General features: G+C 41.1%; 1 long non-coding RNA gene across 1 annotated transcript in view; it reads left to right on the top strand.

Moving 5' to 3' along the window:
• Positions 1-26962, top strand: part of LOC124596468 — a 293278-nt gene that overhangs the window by 20778 nt on the left and 245538 nt on the right. Inside the window, exon 2 of the long non-coding RNA XR_006978304.1 lies at positions 18637-18686. This is a non-coding gene — a long non-coding RNA (uncharacterized LOC124596468). The remainder of the gene's footprint in view (positions 1-18636; positions 18687-26962) is intronic.

The raw sequence follows: 26962 nt of genomic DNA, 5'->3' as shown, positions 1-26962 counted from the left end.
TAAGATGTTGATGTGGATTAGTAAAACGAGGGTGGATACGTGGTTGAAGATGAAGTGTGATATGTTGTAACCGATGCCGAAACGTAAGTCTGTAGTTCTTATTGCAACAGTTTAGGTCAGATAATATTTTTTAGTCTTCCATAGCTGCAACGCGTATGACATTGTACTATTATTAATAACATAAATTCGCCTACATGTTGTACATTCTGTTGCTGTTATGAACGGCTCACAATGCGCTGTCGTGGAAACATGTCGTGTAAATGTATGGCGCTTCCCGCTATCGACCTACCGCCGCAAAAAGCTAAACCCGAACGGTACAGTGCTGGCGGAATTTTCCTCTGTGCTGTTGTGCCGAAGCGTAATTTTTATTTTATTTTACTTTATCCGTAGAAACTTTTGTAAAAGCAAAAATAAGAGAAGCACTGGGCCGTTATTACGCTCTCTTGCCGGCTGGCCATAGCGATCGTGTATTGCAGACGCCACGCCCAGTACTTACTCGAGCGCCTGGCTGTTACACCAACTGCGCAAGCCATACCAGTGTCGCCGGGAGCTATCAGAGAAAAGCATCTAAGTAATTCTCAGGTGTCAGCTGCTTGTACTCCAATGAAAAATTCCTTAGCAGTACCATCTGATGTATACATTGTTAACGCATTCAAATTACATCCAGTGCTGACCGAAAACATGCTGACCGTTGCCCACCGAGAACTCTATCCCGCCTGATGGCGTTCCGGGCACATTACATCTACATCTACAGTGTTTCTCTACAACTCACAATTAAGTGCCTGGCAGAGGGTTCATCGAGCCATTTCCATTCTACTTCTCTACCATTCCACTCTCGAATGGCGCGTGGGAAAAAGGATCACTTAAATCTTTCCGTTAATGTTCTGATTTCTCTTATTTTGTTATGATGATCATTTCTCCATACGTAGGTGGGTGTCAACGAAATATTTTCACATTCGGAAGAGAAAGTTGGTGATTGAAATTTCGTAAATAGTTCTCGTCGCAAAGAAAACCGCCTCGTTTCAACGACTGCCACCCCAACTCGCTTATCATATCAGTGATACACTCGTCCCTATTGCGCAATATGACGAAACGAGCTCCCTTTCTTTGCACTTTTTCAATGTCCTCTGTCAATCCTACCTCGTAAGGATCCCATACCGCCCAGCAATATTCCAGCAGAGGACGGATATGTGTAATAGGCTGTCTCTTTAGTGGGTTTCTCGCATCTTGTATGTGTTCTGCCAACACAGTGCAGTCTTTGTTTCGCCTTCCCCGCAATATTTTGTATGTGGTCTTTAGAATTTAAGTTGCTCGTAATTGTAATTCCTAGGTATTTAGTCGAACTGAAAGCCCTTATATTTGTGCGATTTATCGTATAGCCAAAATTTATTGGATTTCTTTTAGTAACTGAAGTGTTGGCAGAAGAGCCAACACCGTGTTGCTAGAGGAGGCCGAAATGCACGCTTTTAAGCTCACGCAAACTGGCGTGAGGTCTGGAACAGTTAAGGGAATTTATAGTAGCAAATAAAGTACGTAGTTGATATAATACTTAACTTTAATCCATAATTGGTGAACATCGGTCTGACGGTACATGCATCACAAGATAAATAGCAGTTGATAATGGCGCCTTGCTAGGTCGTAGCAAATGACGTAGCATGAAGCCTATGCTAACCATCGTCTCGGCAAACGAGAGCGTATTTGTCAGTGAACCTTTCCTAGCAAAGTCGGCTGTACAACTGGGGCGAGTGCTAGTAAGTCTCTCTAGACCTGCCGTGTGGCGGCGCTCGGTCTGCAATCACTGACAGTGGCGACACGCGGGTCCGACGTATACTAACGGATCGCGGCCGATTTAAAGGCTACTACCTAGCAAGTGTGGTGTCTGACGGTGACACCACAGTACCCATGTGGATGACCTCGCACTTTTCTTTGTTTAGTGCCAATTGCCACTTTTCGCACCATACAGAAATTCTCTCTAGATCATTTTGTAATTGGAACTGATCGTCTGATTATTTTACTGGACGGTGAATTACAGCGTCATCTGCAAACAGCGTATGGGGACTGCTCAGATTATCACTTACATCATTTATGTAAATCAGGAACAGCAGGGGGCCTATGAAACTACCTTGCGGAACGCCAGATATCACTTCTGTTCTACTCGGTGATTTACCGTCTATCACTACGAACTGTGATGTCTCTGAGAGGAAATCACGAGTCCAGTAAAACAACTGTGACGTTAGTCCACATGCACGCAATTTAATTAATAGTTGCTTGTGAGGAACTGTATCAAAAGCCTTCTAGAAATCTAGGAATATAAAATCGACCTGAGATCCCTTGTCGATAGCACTCATTACTTCATGGGAATAAGGAGCTAGGTGCGTTGCACAAGAACGATATTTTCTGAATCCGTGTTGGTTATGTATCAATAAGCTATTTTCTTCAAGGTGATTCATACTATTCGAGTACACTATATGCTCCAAAATCCTACTGCAGATTGAGGTCAAGGATGTGGGTGTGCAATTGAATGGGTTACTCCTATTTACTTCCTTGAATATTTCTGTGACCTGTGGTACTTTCCAATCTTTAGGAACATACCTTTCGTCAAGTGAGCGGTTGTATATGATTGCTAAGTAAGGCGCTATTGTGTCTACATAATCTGAAAGGAACCTGATTGGTATGCCATCTGGACCGGAAGACTTGCCTTTCGTATGCGATTTGAGTTGTTTCGCAACACCTAAGATATCTACTTTTATGTCACTCATGCTAACAGCTGTTCTGGTTTCGAATTCTGTAATATTTACTTCGTCTTCTTTCGTGAAGGAATTGCGGAAAACTGTATTTAGTAACTCCGCTTTAGTGGCACCATCATCGGTAACATTTCCATCGCTATCGCGCACTTACGGTATTGACTGTTTTTTACCACTGGTGTACTTTACATACCATCAGAATTTATTTGGGTTTTCTTCCATATTTTGAGACAATGTTTCATTGTGGAAACTATTAAAAGCATCTCGCATTGACGTCCGCAGTAAATTTTGAACTTCCGTGAAACTTAGCCAGTCTTGGGGTTTTTGCGTTCTTTTGAATTAGGCATGCTTTTTTCGTTGCTTCTGCAACAGTGTTCTGACTTGTTTTGTGTACCATGGTGGATCAGTCGCGTCCCTTATTAACTTATTAACATATGAATCTATCTATTGCTGTCGATACTGTGTCTTTGAATTTGAGCCATATCTGGTCTACACTTACATAATTAGCTTGGAAGGAATGGAGCCTCTCTCTTAGAACGGCATCGAGCTAATTTTTATCTGCTGTTTTAAGTAGATATATTTTGCGTTTATTTTTAGTGGTTTTGGTTGACATAGTTTTGAACCTCGCTACAATTACCTTGTGTTAAATGATCCCTGTATCCATCATGACGATCTCAATTCGCAACCATTTACAATTCATGTGGGCTCATGAACTAATTATTCGAAGTAATTCTCAGAGAAATAATTTAGTACAAATTGGGAAGATGTTTTCTGTCTACCACCGGCTTTGAACATGTATTTTCGCCAACAAATCGAGGTTTGATTGAAATCTCCACCAATGTTAACTGTGTGAGTGGGGTACTTATTTGTAATGAGATTCAAGTTTTCCTTGAAAGTAAACTTCATAAGCGGACAAGAGACGATTTGGCAATCATTATAGCGACGATACATGCCACAAACGAGGGCGACTTTCATAACTGTCAGATTGTTATGACTCTGTGCCTGGGAAATATCACCTCTGTTGCGAGAATCTATGGAAAGTGGTAGAAGGACGATAAAATCAGTCACGGGTAGGCGACAAAGTATTGGACGTCGACGACATCACAGAACCTGGAGGTCGGAGACTCGTGCGCTCTGCGGTGACGATCTGTGGCAGATATGACGACACAGTGCAGTAACGGTACAGGTACAGTAGTTCCGCAGCACGCCGTTGAGCGCACGTTGTACAATGTGGGTCTCCACAGCGGATGACCGCTCCATATTTTCATGTTGACCCAAAGACAATATCAGTGACGACTGCATTCGGCACGGCATTATCGACGTAGGACCGTAGATCGATAGGCACGTGTTGCCTTGTCGTTGAACCATTTTGTTGTTACACAACATTGATAATCTTTTTCGGATATACCACCATCCAAGCGAACAGCTGCTGGAAACACGAACCGCAGCTTGGACACAGGCCTGTGCAGACAGTATATTTGTCATTTCTGACATTCACCTGGGCTTATTTGGGGCTTATGGTAGTAAGCGAAGGTATAGTTACAACTGTGCACTACGTGAACACGTTCCCGGACAACTTGCTTCGCTTCATGCTTGATGTCTTCCCCGGCGGTGATGGCATGCTCCATCATGATTTCTGTCCGTGTCCAAGGCCAGGATAGTGTTACAGTGGTTTCAGTAGTAGGATAGTGAACTGAAGTTGATGTATTGCTACCATTCTGACCTGATCTGAATTCGAAGGAATGCAGCTGTGACATTATCGGGAAGCAGATATATGACCACAAGCGACCGACCCGTAATCTATGGAGATTGTGCGGCATGTGGGTAGCATTTGGCGCCACTGATCTACGGAACCCTATCTACAATGCTGTCTTGCATTCTGAAGGTAGAAAAAAACGCTATTAAGCACATGGTTGTAATGGTAGTCTCATCGGAGTATATACGCACATAAACTTCTTTAATCATGACACCACTACAGCTTTGGGCCTCACCACTGACTGCAAGTCTTCCCAGGTGCATACTTCGATTCACTCTGGACGTCAACGGAACGAAGACAAGGTCGTCGTCAAATGGAGTTGTGTTGCCCTTAGACGGAATGTCAGAACAAAGCCAATATCCTTAGCCCATGTGACGTGTGGTGTAATTGTGCGTGTGTTGTGTTGTACAAGTTCATAAGGTTTTATTTAATGTAACATGGGGTTTTATTTAATCACTGCTTTTCCCAGCTAATGAACGTCATTTTGTTAAAGAAATCTCCACGTGGGAGCGTGTAGCAATATTGCCTGTCAAGCAGTGTAAATGTCACTAAGTTCATTCACTAAAGTAATCATTTATATCCAGCAAACAAGCTAAATGAATATAAGTAATCTGATCTAACGAAGATTAATGATTTTTGGTAATTTAAGTGCTGTTGTTTAAAAGACTCTTTGCTAGCTGCAGATCGTTTATCAAATTTAATGCTACTGTTATTCGAGGTGGCAACACTTTTCTTTAAGCAAAATGAACAGTTTTGTCACACAGTAACACACGTCCACAGCACTACTGTACTTTACTGTCAAAATATTTCATAAAAGTTGTCACGAAATTACCAGTTTTCGTACATCAGCAGATAAGAATTTATATCTAAGATACTGTTTGCATTCATAGAAGTTCAACGTATTCACAGTCTAACTGGAATTTTAGTACCTCAGAGTGCGCTCTGGCCACCAATATACAATTATTATCACAATTATAACCAACAACATTTCTGTCTGCATAGAAAATCAATTTAAAACTTCCGCTGCAATATTTCATTAATATGGCGGCTAACATAAGACAATCACTTATCGATTCTGCTTCAGGCTGTTTTGTACTCATAATAAATTATATGTATTTGAAAATATTTCTAAGCTTTATAAGACACATTAATATTCACCATTTACCAATAAACTGCGCTGTAGATCAAATCAATAGCGCTAATAGCTGCTCTCTTTGGTACCTGAACAGAAAACTTAACATATATATAGGAGAATTAGAATGAAATAAAACTCCAAACAAAGAAGATTCGTTTCAATAACACACAAACTCTATCTGCAAATATCGGTTAGCAACGTAATACAGTTTTTTACAGACCTCTGTGTTACGAGACATCAATCACATCTTATGAACGCATCAGTTCGAACAAGAAGGACGATTTTCCTACAAAACGCATACATAACAAAAGATTGAGATTTTCATCATCTTTTTACATGGGTATTGTCTGAGATATAATTTTTACAAAATATTAAATTATGTCGCTGACAATAATTATTATTTTATTAACGATAAAGTCATTTTTATTAGTATTACGAGAATAGTATGAAATTTCAGTCAGATTCCACATACAATGCTGTCGTGAACGGTATTCTGAATAAAATAAAGACATGAATATTACGCCCAGTAAGAAATCTTGATACGAACTGTGAAACGATAGGTTTCGGTATGGTGTCAAAATAAGGGAATTTGAGTGTGTTACTGGTGCTAGGAGAACTCATAACAGATATCCTCGACAAATGTTGTGTTTTTAACTTTCCACACTCCTGAGTAAAGTAAGAATAGGAAAAATCACCTCCAAACAATTCTAAATCTGGACATTGATTCGCCCAAGAAAATGTACTCATGAAACACATCAAGCAACGTTCAGATGATCTTTTTACCTTATCCATTGTCCTTTGTTTTCTTTTTAAGCATAAAATAACGTAAAAACATTACTTTTCTCCTGCGACAGAACTGACTCTCACATAGTTTTGAAAGTTCGTTAATCAAAAATGTTTCACCGAAGTGTTGAAATTTTGTTTATCGAAACCATTTTACCCTTTGACATGTTTGGCTACATTGTGTGAGATCATTCACTGCAAAAACATCCGCGTCCTCGTGTAACCCTCGGAAAGTGAATAAATTAAGGATTAAGGAGAACCCGCGACTGCAAGATTAGTGAGTTTAGAGATAACAATGTGAAAACTTTCTTCCAAAGAGTCCTTGAGAGAATGTCTGTTCCGTTGCGTCGACGTTCTGTGCAAATGATACCGTTTGACATGCGCTGTAAAATGTTTTGGAGGTTCGTTCAGGTCCGTTCCATAACGTTCAGTGTCAGTCGATCATTGCTGACGGCTTTTATGACATAGTCATTAATCGTAGCCAGTCTCCCTAGTATGGTCATTCTAGCAAACTGTGACGTATAATAATGATCAAGCAGTTTCCAGTCTACAATTAGTTAACCCATCAGCGATTCCGCTCGTGGATCAATCTTTAGAAGCGTGGAGCGAGGTAATGGAATTTTTTTCGTGGGACGCGCCTGGAGGTGCTGCAAGCCGCCGCACAGATGCCGTCAGCGAGCCGGCGGTCGTAAAACCTCGAGGTGCGGGAACAGCGACGCGGTGTGACGTGGGCTGCCAAGGTGTGGCGTTGCGTCTCTTATTTCGTCCGCTCTGCGGGGCTTATGAGCAGCCGGTTCTATGATGAGCTCCTCTGCAATGCAGTTTACATGCTGCTGGATGTACCTTTCCTCTTGTAACACCAAGAACTGTACTTTTCTTTCAGTGTGTTCCGCATCAAAAGTTCACTATCGTTAGATGTCAAGTATCTAAACGAAAATACCTTAAACAGGCTTCCCAGTTACGATATTTACACTCGAGGTCTGAATTAAAAAACGCCTTTGGCCACAATTTTTCGTCTTTTATTCAGTACACGATGCATTTACGACCCTGTGGGTCCATCTTCAGGTGTAATTCGTTTTAATACATGCTGTATTTGTTCTCTCGAATGAGATGAAATGCATATTCCTGTCACGTAAAGGTTTGATGTTAGGTTACGAATTTCATAAGCGAAATATTTTCCGCGTCTGACTTACGAAATTCGTAACCTAACATCAAACCTTTTTCGTGACAGAAATATGCATTTCATTTTATTTAAGAAACAAATAAAGCATGTGTTAAAACGAATTATACCTGAAGATGGACCCACAGGGTCCGAAATGCATCGTGTACTGAATAAAACACGAAAAATTGTGACTGAAGGCGTTTTTTAATTCATACCTCGAGTGTATTGAGTACAATCACGTTTGAAGCTGCAAAATATGGATAAAATTAAAACGATATTTAGATTAATTACTTTATTCCGTTTGGGTAGAACAGCCGCGAAAAATTGAGTGAACGACACTATTGCTACGAGTCGTTTAGTTTAGATTAGCACTTCAGTTCAGCACTACTGGGAAGCAACTGCACGCTTAATATGGTAGATCCTGTTTATTTAGCGGATGTCGTAGCACAACACATGAATAAATTACGTATGACTTGTCTACAACTCAGACATTAAGTTTGCAAGCAAAACATACAGATCACATAAAAAGGAAAAAGAATAGATATAAAAATACATAAAATATATGGGAACATAGCTACAGCGGAATGTCCATATTACTGATTACAGTCTTTCTGGTAGCGAGCAGGAACTGAGAGCAGTCATCAATGAAAGCACACAACTGGCAATACTCAACTACATGTTATATGATTTTCCTAGCAGCTCAGCACTCACACTTTGGCCAAGCTACTTTTCACATCTATACAACGAGTCACCTGATCTACCACAGTTTTCTAGTATTTTATTTAGATTGGAACTGATTTTATGGGGCTTCTCGAATTCAGGTGTAGTGGTGGTGCGGCAAAGCATACACTACTCACCATTAACATTTTTGGTAACATTGCTCCACTCGACCCCCTACGTCTACCGCTTGCCAGTCTGTTCTACACCTCCGTAAAATGTTGCAACTATTTCGAAATTAAACTTTCTCCATTCACGAAGCACTTCATAAACAAAAGTAGTCGCCCCTTACACTGAAAGCAAGTATTAGGATGAGAAATGAACAAACGTCATGAGAACTGCGACCTCTTTACTCGGCAAAATCATTCCTCAATTTTGAGTACATTAGTATTGGACTAAAGAAAGTGGAGTCAGGCGTCGGCGACTGCAAAAGTAACGTAACATCAGGGCTGGTTAAGCAAAGGTTGAAATCCTTCGAAAAAGTTGTTATTTCTCAGTTGTAGCTGGTCATTAAGTAGGTTTTGTTTATGAAGCAACAGGTGTTTAAAGATTTGCAACTCCTCAAGGATGTCAAGCCTAGTGCCTTTAGCCTCGCAGTTTAATAGCTCTGTGTTATTTGGAGGATTGGGAGCATGGGCAAATTGAATAAGGTGCTCCGCAATGAACGTATACCCACGAAAAGTGGTGATGGCACGCGTGGCTCGACTTTTGTATATCTTCCCTTTATTAATGTATATTTTCACTATATTATTGTTTATCTTCACTTTATTACGTAACTGAACCGTTTGACGTTAACTGCAATTTCATTTTCAATTAACAAACAATGTTTTTAGATAGGTTTTGATCAATATAAACATAAGGCACACGAAAAAACAACGTAAGACATTTGATTGCCAAATATTACTGTATTATTCCCAAACACAAAGTCACCACAGTTTCTGTTAAAAAATCTGTCTCTCCTGTTAACAGTGTAGTTACGAAACAAATTGTCAGTGGCTTACCTTTGCAGACGCAGTGGAGTTGAGAATATTGTGCCATAACGCTTTATCAGTATCTTTACGTCTCATATTATTTAGACAGAACAAAAACGACATACGTATGGTCTACCTTTTTCAACCATTCTTAAACAAGTTTTGGAGCAGTTGTTGCAGAACTATAATTTTGCCTGGTAATATTCTGCATCCGCGGCTACTTTTTACACGAGTTTACTTATTACTGTAAAAATGCCAATTATCACACTCCTCCATTATTACACCATTATTAGCACAAAACATCAAAATCTTGTTGAGTGCACTATTATATGAACCGTACTCAGCCACTGCTTGCTGGCTACTCCCTCTACTTCTGTCTGCCGCACTGCTCTTTCGAAAGAAAAGTGGCACTAGAAAACGGAAAAGTCTAGGTCGCCTGTTAACCCTAAAGTGGCTCTGTCGCTGGGCCGGCTCACTGCGTATTTTGCCAGTACAAAAGGCGTTCCATAAACGGAAGCGACAACGGAACGGTAAGAGCATGGCAGTTAACAGGCGTAGTGGCTCCCCTATTTCCGTAGATGGATTTCGCTCCTTTCTTTTAATACATTTTTCATTTCTCATGAAGAGAACAGACGTTCACAATTATGTATCAGCATAACAATAAAAATTTCAAATGTGTGTGAAATCCTATGGTACTTAACTGCTAAGGTCATCAGTCCCTAAGCTTATACACTAATTAACCTAAATTAACCTGAGGACAAACACACACACCCATGTCCGAGGGAGGACTCGAACCTCAGCATAACAGCGTAATAAAGCGATCAACTGATAATTACAAACTATTTAAGCTATTACCTTAGGACATCTCACTCTCTCTTTCTCTCTCGGTATCAGCTACCATGAAATAACCATCAATAAGTTATTTATGATACTGATAACACTGACGAAGTAAATTAGTTCTGTTCCTTTACAAAAAGAAGGTAGTCTTGTACACTGAGTGCAAAATAACACGAAAGAGACGAAGCAAGAATGATATAAGAAGCATACAGAGAGCGTATGCGTTGATGGAGATTGCCTACGAGAATCAAGAATAGGCCTTAATGTGTGAAAGGTATCTCTACTAATGGACATAAGGAGCACAATGTCACATGGAGATAAATTTTTTATTGTGGGAAATCTAGAAAAGAAGAGATGGGAGGTATCTGAGCTGTTGTCTTACAAAAGTTGAAAGTTTTGTGGACTGACGAGATAAAAATTGAGGCGGTCTTCTAATGAGTGGCGAGGAAACCAGTAAGCACTATAATTTTTCCTGGAAATATCTTGCATCCGCGGCTACTGTTCGCATGAGATTACTTATTACTGCAAGAAAGTCAGGGAATGACTTCCATGAAACAACAAAGAACTGTCGACAGTAAAAATTATAGGGCTGGACTTAGCAATATATTGGCAAACAGTTGAGCACGCAAGATGAAAGTGCTCTTCTTGGATGAAGAATTTGGCAGAGGAGAGTGAGTATCGGGGGGCGGGGCTACATCAAACTAAATTATTGGTGACTAAAAACAAAGTAATGATATTTATTTTCAGAATTCTGTTGATATCATGTGTGCTCAATAGTCTCTAACTGAGTGAAAACTAAATTTCGTTCATCCCTGGGGAGTATTTATCGTGCTGTGTCTGTTATTCATGACAAGTAAGAACTGAGTGTCAAATATTGAAAAGAATGAAGAATGGATGATCCGAGGTTAAAGTCCTGACGACGACGATGTGGCTAGAACCGGAGCACACGTTCACAAAGTTCGTTGATCGAAGAAGGAAACTTGTCATGTCCTTTCCAAAGGCGCCGATTAATCAAAATCTACGTACGACTACTCTGGAATTCAAACTTAAGTGCTTGTCAGAGGATTCACAGAACAACTTTCAGGTTATTTCTCGAACGTTCCACTCTCCAACAGCACGTCGGAAAAATGAACACCTAAATCTTTTTATGCAAGCTCTGTTGTCTCCTCTTTCATTTCAGTCCTCGATTCTTCTTATGTAGGTGTGATACAAGGAAATATTTTCAGATTCACAGGGGAAAGTTTGAAATTTACAAGTTCTCTCTGCAACGAAAAAATCTTTGCTTTAATGATTGTCAGCCGACACGTGTATTATACCTGTGACACTCTCTTCCCTAATAAGTGAGAACACAACACGAAACGCTATTCTTTGAACTTGTTCGATGTCCTCTCTCAATCCAGTCGGGTTATGATCCCACACACATCATCAGTACTTCACAAGAGCAGTGCCGGCAGTCACATTTAGCACATTTGTTGCATCTTCTAAGTGTTCTGAAAATAAAACACAGACTCTCGTTTCCCTTCCGCTCATTTTCTCGATAATGGTTCCGATTTAAATTGTTTGTAATTTTATTACCTAGGTATTTAGTTGAATCGTTAACATTTAAATTTGTATGATTTACTGTGTAACCGAAATTTAAGGAAATATATTTAGTACTCAAGTGGAGAACGTAACACTTTTTATTGCTCAGGGTCGAATGCCACTTTTCACATCCTGGAGATATCCCGTGTAAATTATTTTCAGTCCGTATTGATCTTCTGACGACTTTACTACACGCTAAATGGCAGCGTTATCTCCAAATCATATAAGAGGGAGGCTGAGATTGTCTCCTAAATCTTTTATGTAGGCTAGAAATAGCAGAAGGCGCATAAAACTTCCTTGGGGGTACGCCAGATATCACTTCTCCTCGATGACTTCCCATCACTTACTACGAACTGTGTCCTTTCTGGTAGAAAATCACGATACCATTGTTCAAGTGAAACGGCACTCCATAGACAAGCGCTTTGAAGACATTTGAGAGGGACGGTGTCAGTTTACTGGAAACTGGACCACACGTCTTAAAGCACTGCAGTGTTCAAACCAACTTTCGCCTTGCGTACAGCTTCAAGTTCTGTTACCATGGTGAAATCAACTACCTCCTCTTTCTGAAACTTTCTAGTATAACTATCTCCCAAAGGAACGCCGTCACTTTTCTTCCTTTCGTCAGTGGAGTCAAATGTAAAGTGTTGATTTCAAATGTTCATAAGATCCTGCATGGCGTATCCTTCATTTAAACAACTACCGAAATATTACAATATTAATGTACTCCCCTGGAGCCCTTGCTAAGTACCTGTATAAATTATTACCAGTTCCGGAAGTTCCAATACCACTAGCGTGAGGAGTACATGATTATTTCAGTTCCCATCTTCTTTGGAAATCAATGACTCACTAGAAGCACTCACGACCAGGAAAAGAATCTGGGGGTATGAACATGGAGCCAATTGAAGTGGAAGGCTCACATAAAAATAATCGCAGGAAAGGCAGATACCAAGTTGAGATGCAGTGGAAGAATGCATTGGAAGTGTAGTCGACGAAAGAAGTAGCTTGCAAGACACACATTCGACCGACACTTGAGTAGTGCTCAAGAGCGTGGCACCATTACGAAATTGTGTTGATAGAGAAAATAGACAAGACTGAAAGACAAGCAGCCTGTTTCGTCGCAGTTTCGTATAGTAATCGTGAAAACGTATGGGAAGTGCTCATCCGACTCTAGGGCAGACTGGATCGAGGAGTGGTTTACTGTTAAAAACCCGAGAACGTAAGTACCTTTAAGAGTTAACTAGTAGGCCTACACGTAAGGCTCGCGAAAAGCCTATACAGTAATATCAGAGCGGTTAGAGCTTTCATGGAGGCTTACCAACTTTAGATCGTTTCACGTTTCATTCGTAACTGGAACGGTAACCGGGAGTGAGGAGAGATGGTGGAGGAAGTTGGAGAAGTTACAGGTTTCTTCTTACCAACCAACAGGAGAGGTTCGTGTCCTGTAATTTAAATTACCAAAGCATTTCTGCTGAACGTAATATGCCGTTTACTCCTCCCTTTGCAGTTAACAAACACAAAAAAGTCATAAGGGAAAATAAAAGTGTAGTAACGCCTTTAGCATGAAGGCACGGAGGAAATTGGCCTACCAGAACTGTGTGCATTATCTTAAAGATAGCTCCTAGCTCTCGCTAAACAGTCCCTACCAATTTAGACAAAAGAATTCACGGGAGCACACACACACACACACACACACACACACACACACACACACATTTTAGAAGAAACACAGAAAGAACGACATTGCACTACAACAGCTATTGAACTGAAATCTGGTTTCGCAGGACAGAGATGATCAGCTTGTGGTTGCGGAAAGGGGCCAAAATCAGTTACTGTGAGTTGCACCAAACAGACAAACTTTATTTTACTAAAGACACTTAATCACACATGCCCTTAAAAGGATTCAAAACAATACGGCGGAAGGCCCGAACACAAGTTATTAAAATTGCATTCAGGAATACAAACTGCTTAAGGCCTTAGATTAAAAAAAGGGGAAAAATTTTACATAAATACTCGGCTGAAGGCCACACACTGGACATAGAGCAAAACTTTCTTAAAAATTAGTTCAAACAAAGAATCTTCAGACTTTTAATTTAAGGCTGCTGAAGGCCTTATCTTAAAGAAATATTTCGCGTAAAAGCTCGGCTGAAGGCCATTTACTGAACATTTAACAACTAAAGGCTTCAGGCCTGGAAAATAAAGATTTCATATGGAGCAAAACCTCCATTTTAAAATTAGTTTTAAGCAAATCAATCTTTAAATCTTAGTTTAAGTCGGCTGAAGGCCTTATTTTAAAATTAGAACAAACTAAATTAATAGGTGGCTGAAGGCCTCGCACAGTACTTGAGACATAAATCACAATATAAAAACAATATAACAATGGTGCTCAAAATTGCTCGAAGGGTCGTCCTGAGGAGGTAACTCTAACTCTTTCTTCTGTGGGTAGTGAGAATGGCGCCATTTCATCGACTGTCGTTTTGTTTCGGGCTCAAAATGGTGAACCCGGGTTTCATCACCAGTCACAATCCGGGAGAAGAAGGCCAACCCATCTGTTTCAAAGTGTTGCCACAATCAAGGCAAATGTTTTTCTGTTCGATTTGTGATTCTGATGACTTCACCCTCCATGCCCAGCGACTAACTGTACTTCTGTTGATCGCAGGTGCTCCATACACTTTGCATAAGCGTTAGTGAATAATCCGCACGGTTTCTTTCTCTGCAGTGAGAAATTCAATGACGGCACGTTGCTTGTAACGTACATCACCTTTAGACGCCATTTTGAAGTTGTCCTGCAGCTACGCTCTCTGTCAAAATTGACGGAAACTTAGCGCGCTCATTCAGGAGACTTCAAATAATACGTATATAACGTTTCTCATTTGTAGCATTGTTTTCGGCTGAGACAAAAAAATGCGGTGCGCTACTTTCTGGGCAACCCTCGTAGTAAACGTAGGCTCCAAAATGCATACCTTAAGAACCATGAAAGAGCACGTTTCATCTTCTTTACTGTGAAACACATCTCGTCAACAGCAAGCTCTTGTTTTGGGACCAGGTAGTGTGAACCAAAAGACAAGTCCAGTGAATAAAAGCTCTAGGATGTTTCCTTTAAGAGATACGAGCACTTGCACATATTCGCCGCTGTCAGTTACATTTTAATGAACAACTGCTAACAGCTCTTAAGGTATGCATTTTAGAGCCCATGCTTACTGGCCTGTTTTTCTTGTTTAGGTGTAAGGAACCTGTCCTAAAACTCTGTAATGGTAATGTAGTTGCACCCTGTCTAGACGCAGATGGAGGTAACTTTGCTTCCGTCAGTGATGCAAACATTCAAGTGTGCACTCTGCAAACTATTGCTGTCAGCCGTAGTTTACAACGCTGCCTTGTGAATTAGTCGAGAGCAGAGGTGCGCGGTGGCGAGACCGGAACAGCCGCTTCGTAAGCGGCAAGTGGTCGCTTGAGCAGGTCGCTGCTCTGCCGGGGACCGCACAGATGCCGGTCGAAGGACCTGCGCGCCGCGCAGCGGGGCTGTGGGTCAAGGCCGCCTCCAACACCCGCTGTGTGACCCGCCATGTCGAGCCGGCGTGTTCTTTTTCCGCTTCTTTGTACTGCCCTCCCACCACCGGCCTTGCGTGCAGCTGTGAAAAATATACATTCTGGCAGCCACTTCGTTTCTGACACAGCGAAATTACCCACGTTCGGACGATTTACGTCTGGTAACTCGGCAGTCAGCAGCGGGAGGTCGACAGGGTCCTAAAAATGGAGAGAAATCTGGCTTTGGCTCACGCAACAATGCACACTTGTGCGAAGTCTCCAGCTCCTTTTTTACCGGTGTGTGTGTGTGTGTGTGTGTGTGTGTGTGTGTGTGGGCTCGTGCACAGGCTTTCGCATTCTTCCTTGCTTCATTATAGCCGCATTGGATAAATACGACCTGACGCGCACACGCTTAAGCCGTCGGCACATGGACCGTGCATCCGAACGTTGAGCGTTGAGCGTGCCGAGTTTCTGACGTCACAGCATGGAATAGCACGCTCGGAACTCTTTCCGAACGTGCAGAGCAATATCTGACATGTCAGATATTCTGAGCGTGCGTCTGAGCGTTGACCAATGAGATGGCACAACTCCACCTACGTCACACGCACACCGGCTCCCTTCAGTACAGAGTTGTGAGGCGCCATATTGGAATTCATTTCAAGCCTATATGTATATATGCCGTTCCGAGCACCAGCAAATTGAGAATCACTGCAAAACCCATTGTTAACTGTGTGATTCGTTCCAATAAAATAATGAGAAACATCATAATCGTGGCAAAAGAGTTATTGTAACTTGCGTATAAAGAGAGTAGGCTATTTGAAGGCAGCGACACACTGAAGATCCATCCAAAACGCATTGTTCTTGGTACAATTTGTTATAATTAAATTTCAGTTAGTAACATATCTACGATTAAGGTTTCTAGCAAGCGGTAAGATACTCTTATTAGAGACGAAAAATGAGATACTGGTTTAGCGTAATGAATAGCGTCACTGTCCTTACGCGAGTTTTTTTGTTGGGGCGGTGGTTCGCGTCCTGACACAACCAATTTTTTTTCCTAACATTCGCTTTTTTATTAGCTTCTGATACTTTATTATTAGTTTAATATAAGTATAGACTATAATATCTGATGTTATATAAATACAAGTTCACCTTTTCTTGGCGTGACTTTGTTCGATTGCCTTAATCTAAAGGACAGCTTGTGCTACTTGTATAAAGTTATTTTGTTCCTTCTTCTTTTACGCTTCATAATTCACATGTTGCAAAGATTCTGCTACTGGATACGAACAGTGGTCAAGTAAGACTGACCTTGGGGTTTTACTAAAACGTGGGAATGACGAAACAATGTTTATCTTATGCGAAGAAGTATTCCAAAATTGTAACGCATTGTTTGTAATGGAATTTTTATAAGCCTGTGTCCTTATTGATTAGACATGGCACTTTCCTTTTCGTGGACGATGGAAGAAATGTGCGTTTTAATAGAGCTTACGAGGGAATTTCACGCGCGCCCGTTGAGTAAACTGTGAGATTTACGAACTAGAAACATCCCTCAACTGTCGCTGGAGTGCGTTGCGATTGCGTATACCACGTTGGGGCCCACGTACCGTATGCACAAGTCGCATCGTTCCTGAGCGTTCAGCAGCACGTTGAAGTTGAGACGCTCAACGTTAATGTTCGACAGCACGGTCCGTGTGCCGACGGCTTTAGGAATAAAGTCGCCGGTACACGAACCGTGCTGTCGAACGTCAACGTTGAGCCTGCCGAGTTCAACGTGCTGCTGAACGCTCAGGAACGATGCGACTTGTGCATACGGTACGTGGGCCCCAACGTGGTATACGCAATCGCAACGCACTCCAGCGGCAGTTGTGGGAGGTTACTGTTCGTAAATCACACTGTTTACTCAACAGGCTGCGTATAATTCCCATGTTAGCCTTATTAAAACGCACGTTTACCTCGTTTTCCATATCCTAGTCACGTTGTTCTATATGTAATATACACAAAAACTTCAATGTCGATGTACATGTTTTAAGACAAAAAGGAAAGTACCATATACAATCGAGAAGGACACAGGCTTATGAAAGTTCCATTACAAACAGTGTAGCACAAATTTGCAGTAGTTCTCCACATAAGATAAACGTTATTCTATCTTTCCCACACTTTGGTAAAACCCTAAGGTCATATTTACTTGATTACTGTCCCTACCCAGTAGACGTGAATTACGAAACTCAAAGGAAAAAGGAACAAAATATCTTAATACAAGTAGCGCAAGCTGTCCTGTAGATTAAACCAATCGAACAAACACTCCTCATAAAAAGGTGAACTTATATTTATATAACATCAAATATGTAGTATATACTTACATTAAACTACTAATAATGCATCATAACCTATTAAATCCGCGAATGTAGTGAAAAAAAATATTTTGCGACATCGCGAGACAAGAACCATAGCTTCACCACCCAGCTGGTCGTGGATCATTGACGCTACTAACTGCTCTTTCTTTTTTTACTTTTTTATTTATTTATTTATTTATTTTTGTTAGAGTGATAACATTTCATGAATGACCAAATCTAACGCGTTACCACATGCTAAATGCTTTAATCGTAGCTATGTTACTTTCTGAAATTTAATTATGACGAATTGTACCGAGAACAATGGACTTTTGATGGATCCTTAGTGTGTCGCTACCTTCAAATGACATACTCTCATAATACGAAAGTTACAATAATTCTTATGCCACAAATATGACTTCTCATTATTTTGTTGCAACAAATCATACAGTTAACAGCGGGTTTTCTAGTGATTCTCAATTTGCTGGTGCTCAGAATCGGCATATATACGTATAGGCTTGAACTGAATGCCAATATGGCGCCCCACAGCTCTGTGTTGGAGGGAGACGGCGTGCGTGTGACGTAGTTGGCGTTGTGCTGGTTGGTCATTGCTCAGACGCACGCTGAGAATATCTGACATGCTAGATATTGCTCTGCACATTCGGAGACTCCCGAACGTGGTGTTCCACGCTGTGACGTCAGAAACTCTGCACGCTCAACGCTCAACGTTCGGATGTACGGTCCGTGTGCCGACGGCTTAAGGATTCAATCGACTTCTGTATGAACGAGGACAGAAACTTGCACTTATGATTAGAAAGTTTTAGTTAAAAATAATTTTACAAGGTTATATGGGCATTTTAGTATGTATTTCGTTTTACGTAATTTGTATTACTTATTATGTTTTGCTCACATCCATTTTAATCTATTTGTTTTACATAACTTCATATTAATTTACGCTCCTTATGGGTAGCATCCCATCAGGCCTCTACTCCCACAATAGCTCACATTGTGCTTTCCAGCCTGTCATAGTCGTACCTGTGTGAGCACTATAACGCACGTATTGTGCAGCACACAGCTGATACCGCGTTTGTATTTTTGCAGGTGAGGTCCTACGCTGTGCCGCTGCCGTGGTGTCTGCTGGTTTGCTTAGGGTAACGTACGGCTTTCTGAAACTTTTTTGAAATTTTATCATCTCCTTCATACACGGAGTGACATGTTGTAATCTCTGTCCTCTGTCCTTTAATTGGGTCCACTTCTCACTCTGTATGACTCGATGACGGACGGGTTTTATATGTAGTTACTTTTACATAAGTTTTCGAACACGTTTTAGTTATTTACTCACATAGTTGTACAAGATAGGAATATGCCCCTTCCTCTCATTGCTTTTAATGGATTGTTTTCTTGTTTTGTAGACAATCTGATGACGCCCCAAAAGGGTGAAACACATTATTGAAACTAAATAACTGTGCAACACAGACTTTTTATCAATTTCAACTGTTAATTCATTTGCACCCATACATCAATTTCATGCGTATTTTACAAGTATGTTAGCGATCAAATAGTTTTCAGTTTTCATTCACGAATGTCCAATGTTCCTATCACCAGAACCGCGACCAACATCCAGACTACAGTGAAGTTTCAACTACTCCTTTTCCAACCAGTCTGGAGTTCTTGCACTCGATATTTTGCTTTGAGGTAGGGGAGGTTTCCACAAACAACTAGAGGGAAATGTAGTCACATATTATGAGATCAGGTGACTTTAGAGCCCAACGGTACAGATGCGAGATCCGTACGCCGCTTAGAACCCATTCATTGTCCAGACAAATCATTGCCAAGAAATGATGATGCATGCATGTGCCAGTGAGGGTATCCTCCATCCTGTGGAAAATTTTTTTAAAGTCATCACATTTGGCGTCGACTGTACTATGTATCGCAATACCGTCCATTGCAGTTTCGACCGTAGGTCATTTTCAAGTGGTTACACGTGCTGAAATCACGCCAGTAGGAGACATTAATTAAAAGAAAAACCTTAACTTTGCATTAACAGGCCAGGGAGACCCAACGGTACCCACTGAACACCGTGTCATTCTCAGACAATCGTCAATGGATGCGGATATGGAGGGGCGTGTAGTCAAAAAATGGTTCAAATGGCTCTGAGCACTATGGGACTTAACATCTGAGGTCATCAAACCCCTAGAACTTAGAACTAATTAAACCTAACTAACCTAAGGACAGCACACAACACCCAGCCATCACGAGGCAGAGAAAATCCCTGACCCCGCCGGGAATCGAACCCGGGAACCCGGATGTGGGAAGCGAGAACGCTACCGCACTGTGCGGAACGGCAGAGTAAACATCCATCATGCCATGAAGCAGAATGCCGCGTGACCGATCATCGGGTCTGCATTACCACGTTACGGGCAGAAGTCTGGTCTGGTTCGAGGTGTGCTCCAGAATCAAAGTTAATTCCTGTGGCTGTGGCATTGGGGCCAGATGACAGCAGTGTTGAGGATTGTTCTACGTACCTCATTATGTTTAAGCTCAGAATATGTTTTAAAATTTAGTATTTTATCCACCCTCAGGAATTGTAGTCGTATATAACGAAATTAAAAGCAACAAGGAAATTTACCAGAATAAGATTTTCACTCTGCAGAGGAGTGTGTGCTGATATGAAACTTTCCTGGCAGATTAAACCTGTGTGCCGGACCGAGACTCGAACTCGGCACCTTAGCCTTCCGCGGGCAAGTGCTCTAGCATCTGACCTACCCAAGCACGACCTACGCCCCGTCCTCGCAGATTTACTTCTGCCAGTATCTCGTCTCCTACCTTCCAACTTTACAGAAGACAAAGGTCCCGAGTTCGAGTCTCGGTCCGGCACACAGTTTTAATTTGCCAGAAAAGTTTCATATCAGCACACATTCCGCTGCAGAGTGAAAATCTCATTCTGGAAACATCCCCCAGGCTGTGGTCAAGCCATGTCTCCGCAATATCCTTTCTTTCAGGAGTGCTAGTTCTGCAAGGTTCGCAGGAGAGCTTCTGTAAAGTTTGGAACGTAGGAGACGAGGTCCTGGCAGAATGAAGGCTGTGAGGACGTGGCGTGAGTTGCGCTTGAGTACCTCAGTTGGTAGAGCACCTGCCGGCGAAAGGCAAAGGTACCGAGTTCGAGTCTCGGTCTGGTACACAGTTTTAATCTGCCAGGAAAGTTTCAAGGAAATTTAATTTCTTTACCGGTTTCGGATACCTGTTGCCCTTCTTCAGGAGATTATACCTGTCGCATTATTTGCGAGAGTCAATAGAAGATAGATACAGCGAAATGCCATAGTTAGGTGGTTCATAGTGTCTGCACAAGATTCCACAGCAAACGGATGTCAAGGTTACCGGACGGTAATTTTGTGGATCACATTTACTACCTTCTTGTAGACAGGTGCGACATGTGCTTCCTTCCAGCTGCTGGGCACAGTTTTTTGTTCGAGGGATACGGGACGGACGATGGTTAACAGAGATGCTAACTCAACCGAGAACTGGGTACAGAATCTGATAGGGATTCCACGGCCCTGATGCTTTGAGCAGTTTCCTTGATTTCAGCTGTTTCTTAATGCTACTGATAATAATATCTATGTCAATCATCTTTTCAATGGTACGAGGATTATACTTCGGCAGTAATGCTGGGTTTTCCTTTGTAAAGGAACATTTTGAATCAGAGCTCCCTCGAAATCTTGGCGGCAAGAGCCGGCAGCCGTAAACACGGGCGACGAGACGTGGAACATTGCAGTCCGGCCAGGCCTCAGGAGTCCTGGTGGGGAGAGAAAGAGAGGAGAGAGAGAGAGAGAGAGAGAGAGAGAGAGAGAGAGAAAGAGACGGGGAGCCGGCCGCCTGCTGGACAGGCCGTTTGCCGCGAGGAATGCCCGCCCCTCCCACCAGAAAAGAACACGACGTGCTGCGCCTGTCTTAACGGCCACTGCCGACGTCCGCCAACCACTGTGTCGACCCGGAGAAGCTCTCCTTCTGCAATCCTGGGAATGTGGCAGCGGTGTCTGGACGCCACCTCGTGCGTGTCGGAATAGTCTCCTCTGAATGCCTTTCTATGATGGTACAGCGACGCACTTCTCTCGTGAAAAATCCGAAATCGCATTGTGTGCGCACAGTGATTCTGTAATCCAGTGAAGTATTGTATAATTCTGTTGACTTCTCTGCTTGTAAATCACAGACCGATTCCAAGCACTCTAACTGTAATTAATCCACTGAGTCAGACGACAGGCTCTTTCATATGCATTGCATAAATTTTCGCGTGACAAAAGTTCGTGACACTCAGAAATTTTTGGCCGACAACGTAACGTTACTTGAAATTGTCTGTTTCGTTTCATATCAGTCTCTTTACTTGTATTGGCTTTATAAGCTTTCGTCAAGTAATTCAAGTCCTTTTCTTCAGTTGTTTTCTCTTTTATAAATTATCTCCATAATTACTAACATTTACTGGAAGTGAGAAGCACGCTTTTTTCGCAGTGACGTAATATGTTTTGGGTCCGATGGCTTCTGTGAACTAATGAACCAAAGTTTACGAGATGACTCCACAATTGTTTTTCGAAACTTCCTTTAAAAACGCGTTTTGAATCATGAGATGTGTCACAGTCAATGCACTAGATTAAATTATTTGTAAGTAATATGTTTCAAATGTAACTATATGACATAAAATGTCACTGTTTATACGTACATTAGTCTTGAAACATGTACGTTTGAAATATGATTGATGACAGTAGTCTGAAACGCTACTGCTAGAATGCGAATGCCATGTGAATGTGTATTTTTTTCGTCGCTTATGTGCTTGGCACTGTAGTGAACTTTTCTATGTGCGAGAATGTAAATTTAATTTAGCTGCGAGAATGTAAACTGACAAGAACTTTAAACCAAACCAAAACTGCCTGAATTTACGTAACACAAAAACTGAAAAATAATGGTCCCTGTGCTTAATGAATGCTATCTCTGAAATATTAAAATTTTCTTCCTTTTTCTGCGCTATGGTAATGCTCTTCGCACTGCTCTCTGTTAGCACTGCTCAGTTAGGAAACAGCTATTGTGCAAGGCTGTTGCTTAGCATACATTTTAACTAAATCGAATATGACTGAGACAATAACTTCTTGAGAAAAATAGTTAATCGAAAATGACACTTGTGTTAAGTAACAATATGGTACTAACTTTACAACTTCTATTTTGACTCTTTGAACATTAATAAAGCTCACAATTAACACACTCGATAAACTGATTATACATTAAAAATTAACTTAACAAAATCATTGGATGTGAGTGCTACATTTTATCAATCAGCGCTTATGAATACGGGCATTGCACCCGTAACATAACAACTTTCTTTCCTTAATTATTTCCCACTTCTGTTGAGATTCCTTTTACAATTAGAAAACATCATAGTATCTTGCAAATAAAAAAATAAATACTGCACTTAGCACACATCAGATACAAATAATGGTTCAAATGGCTCTGAGCACTATGCGACTTAACTTCTGAGGTCATCAGTCCCCCAGAACTTAGAACTCCTTAAACCTAACTAACCTAAGGACATCACACACAGCCACGCACGAGGCAGGATTCGCACCTGCGACCGTAGCTATCGCGCGGTTCCAGACTGTAGCGCCTAGAACCGCTCGGCCACCACGGCCGGCCACATCAGGTACAACACGTCTTTATACTTGAGAGACCTCCATACGTCCCTCGGTCTAAAGTTACTCTAACACATTACCCATATCACCTTCAATCAGTGAACGCTGTTGAGCAGCAACGCCACTACACAATCGATACTACTCTTGACCGTCTCTTGTTCAAATTAATGTTTTCTAACAAAACTGGAATTAATTTGCCATCTGTAAGTACCTTTCACTCTCAATACCTGTCTGGTATTTTCGTTCTTGAACGCCTTTATCCTTCCTCCCCCATGTAATGCAGGTTCAGTTCACAATGTCTTGTAATAGGTTGTCCCATTTGAAACAAGGAACAAATAACTTGTTCAATGTAGTCTTAGCTCATTTGCACAGAAATCAGTCACTGTTCATGATCTGTAGAGAATATTCGTAGGCCACAGTCTGAAACCCAATAGAAGGGTCTATTGGTCAATAACAATACTTGCCTGTAAGTATTTACGTAGCTCTACGAATGTCAGTCTTTGACTCAGGTCAATATACAAGACCTCTTCATATCATCACAATGTATTCTAGCTACAACTGCGTGAATATTGTTCTGTTCAATGAGTGACCTCGAGCAACGACGACTGCACCATTGACGGAATCCACACAAACGACAGCAGGTATGTCTAGGAAAATGGGATGGCAACTGCGTGAATGTCTGTCACGCGTTTCTGTATGATACATTTTTGGAATACTCTGGAGAGGGTTCTGTGTACGTTCTATTACTTCAATAACCTTCAATGCGATAAGACATTCACTTCGCGGTGCATCGTTATCCACAATTTTCTTCTGCATGTCCGATATCATGAATTTGACGTTTAGATAACATTCTTCATAAGCATTCACTGACTCGGAACTTTCAACACATGGGCCTATATTATTTTTAGGGTAGTTAGTCTTCTTCATAGATGGAGTAAAAAAAATTGCCTTCGGTAGACCTCGGGGTTTAGAACGACTACGCACCGCTGTTACCATCTCTTTTCCCTCAAAATTTTAGTGCGTTTCAGCACGAGTAATTTCGAGAATATTTTGGAGACAGTGCTGAGTACGTTCTATCCCTTAAGACATCCTTTAACGTGATAAAATATTCACTTCGCAGTGCCCTTTTGTCGATTGATCAAATATGCTAAAGAAGGTACTGAACCATCATATCCCAAACTTGTGGTGAAAAACACCACGCCGGCCGGGGTGGCCGAGCAGTTCTAGGCCCTACAGTCTGGACCCGCGTGACCACTATGGTCGCAGGTTCGAATGTGTGTGATGTCCTTAGGTTAGTTATGTTTAAGTAGTTCTGAGTTCTTGGGGACTGATGACTTCAGCATTTAAGTCCCATAGTGCTCACAGCCATTTGAACCATTTTTGAAAAATACCACAGTCGTCGTTACAAATAAATTTTTGCGCTGACGTTCCTGAGATGGAAAGCGACAACAGCTCTGAGTTCCTATGAAGAAAAATACAGCTTAACGAAAAACGATGCTTTTTTAAATTTGCATCGTACCGAAACCATGAAGTCGCTCACCAAATTCTACCATACTTAAAACATTAGTGTAGCTGACGGTCTTATTCCCAAACAACTTTTCATATTATTGCTGTTTTAAAGAGGGAACATGAGGAAATACTTCCCATTGACAGGTAATTGGTAACTGGGTAAGAGTCCGTATAATCGTTGTTCAACACACAGCCTCTTACTTTGCAACATCATCTCGATTCCACAAGAATGGGCGCAGCTGAAAGGATATTGTTTTCAAGGGAGGAAATTATCCATTCAATGTGCGACGATAAATGCGCTTAATTTTTCAGAGACACGCAGAAAAAAAATATTTAAGTCCTGTCGGAGGTGCAGTTGATATATTTAATGCTACAGAAATTGATTTGTCCTCCTAACACCTTAACGTAGTGAGATCCCCAGAATTATGCTGTGTTCCTGGTAGAGTCACCCAACCCAGATTGGTGAGTAGGTGAGAGACTAGACAATGAGTAGTCTACCTAGGACAGTATATGGGCAGCAACCACATTGTCCATCAGCTAAGTCTCACATAGGGATGAACAACATATTCAAAGATTGTAAAATCAATGCAGGAGTGATTAGGGAAACCAGACAGGAGTTGAATGGTACTAATTTTCTAGAAGAATTATCTTGTTTTATAGAGAGGAGTATCACCTGAGCAAAGAATATATAGTGAAGTGGCCGTGTTGGTAGATGGAAGATGCGGAGATAACGTACGGTAGTATGCACTAGTAAACGAAAGAACCATCACGTGAGATTTGATTGGGGACCTATAACAATAATAGGAACCTATGCACCAGGGGAAGGAAAAACTAAAGAAACAGATCTCTGCTACCAAGAATTACAAAAACACATGAATAAAATAAAGAACACCGACTAATTAGGAACAAAGAGACAGAAGGAGTATTATAAAGAAAAATAAAGCCTACAGGGAGTTCCTGCAGGAACGTACTGAGGGAGCTAAGAAAAATATAACAAAATCAGAAATGAAAACAAGAAAATAGTAAGACAGGCACACAGATCTTCACGAGTCACATTTGTAAACAGAGTAGAGCAGGACATTCACAAGGGACAGGAAGTAGCATGTAAGCTGCTCAGAGACCTAAAAATAACAGAGACACAGAAAATATAAATATAATTCCTTCAGAAGACTAAATAAATCATTAAGAGAAATTATGATATAATCCAGATGCAGAGGCGTCAACAAAAGAAAAAGCACAGGAAGGGACAGACCTAATAAATCTGACAAAATTAAAACAACCATGGATGAATATGAAAACGGAATAGTACCTGGACAAGATGGGATCAATTCCAAACTGATATTATGTGGTGGAACATTTTTAGAATTCAGAGTGCCTTATCTCTGTAACTGATTCGGCGTAGGCCTACATGCTATATACCAAAGAATGGAGATGAACTAAACTTATTTGTGTTTGAAAAAGGAGTTAGAGGTTCAAAACTAATTACAGGGGAGTCAGTATTCTGAATGCTTCTTACCACATCGATGGCAAACTATTAAGAGTCTTCGAAATATTTCTGATGCAATTTTACCAGAACAGCAAGCATGCTTTCGTAAAGGAAAACCCTGTGCCAACCTCATTTTCACTCTGAAACGAATAAGACAAAAAAGACGAGAATTATGTTTCGAAACACGCCAAGCGTTTACTGACTATGAAAAAAACGTTTAGACGCATCCACAGAAAAGAGCTCTCATCAGTAACGAAGAAGAGAGGTTTCCCCCGGCGCCTGATAAAAATGTGCCAAGGTTTATATAAAAACACCAAAATAAGAATAGATACTGGCAAAGAGCTGCGACCGGGAACAGATATAAACCAGGGAGTAAGACAAGGCGGAATTACGTCACCAACACTGTCCAACATTTACATCGACGACCTCGTCAGGCAGTGGATGAAGGATGGAGTAGCTAAAGAACTGGGGCAGATAAATTACTAAATACGACACTTTTTTCAAAGAATTTGGTGAACATACAGGGAAATGAAGAGAATTACAGATAGCGATCCATAAACAATTTAACCCTAAATTAATACTTTATGATGCAGCAACGACAACAACGACAACAGATGGCCTTTTAAGGGAAATACCCCATAAAGCACAAGACAATCATCACTAACATAATAATAGAACAGCTGTCCCATTTCCTGTACCCAGGATGCAACATAATTTTTTAAGAAGAGAAAGACATAAAAAAGAAAATTAAAATCTATCA

The sequence above is a fragment of the Schistocerca americana genome, chromosome 2 (assembly GCF_021461395.2).
Source record: "Schistocerca americana isolate TAMUIC-IGC-003095 chromosome 2, iqSchAmer2.1, whole genome shotgun sequence".
Taxonomy (NCBI): Eukaryota; Metazoa; Arthropoda; class Insecta; order Orthoptera; family Acrididae; genus Schistocerca; species Schistocerca americana.
This window is presented reverse-complemented; position numbering and strand designations above follow the sequence as displayed.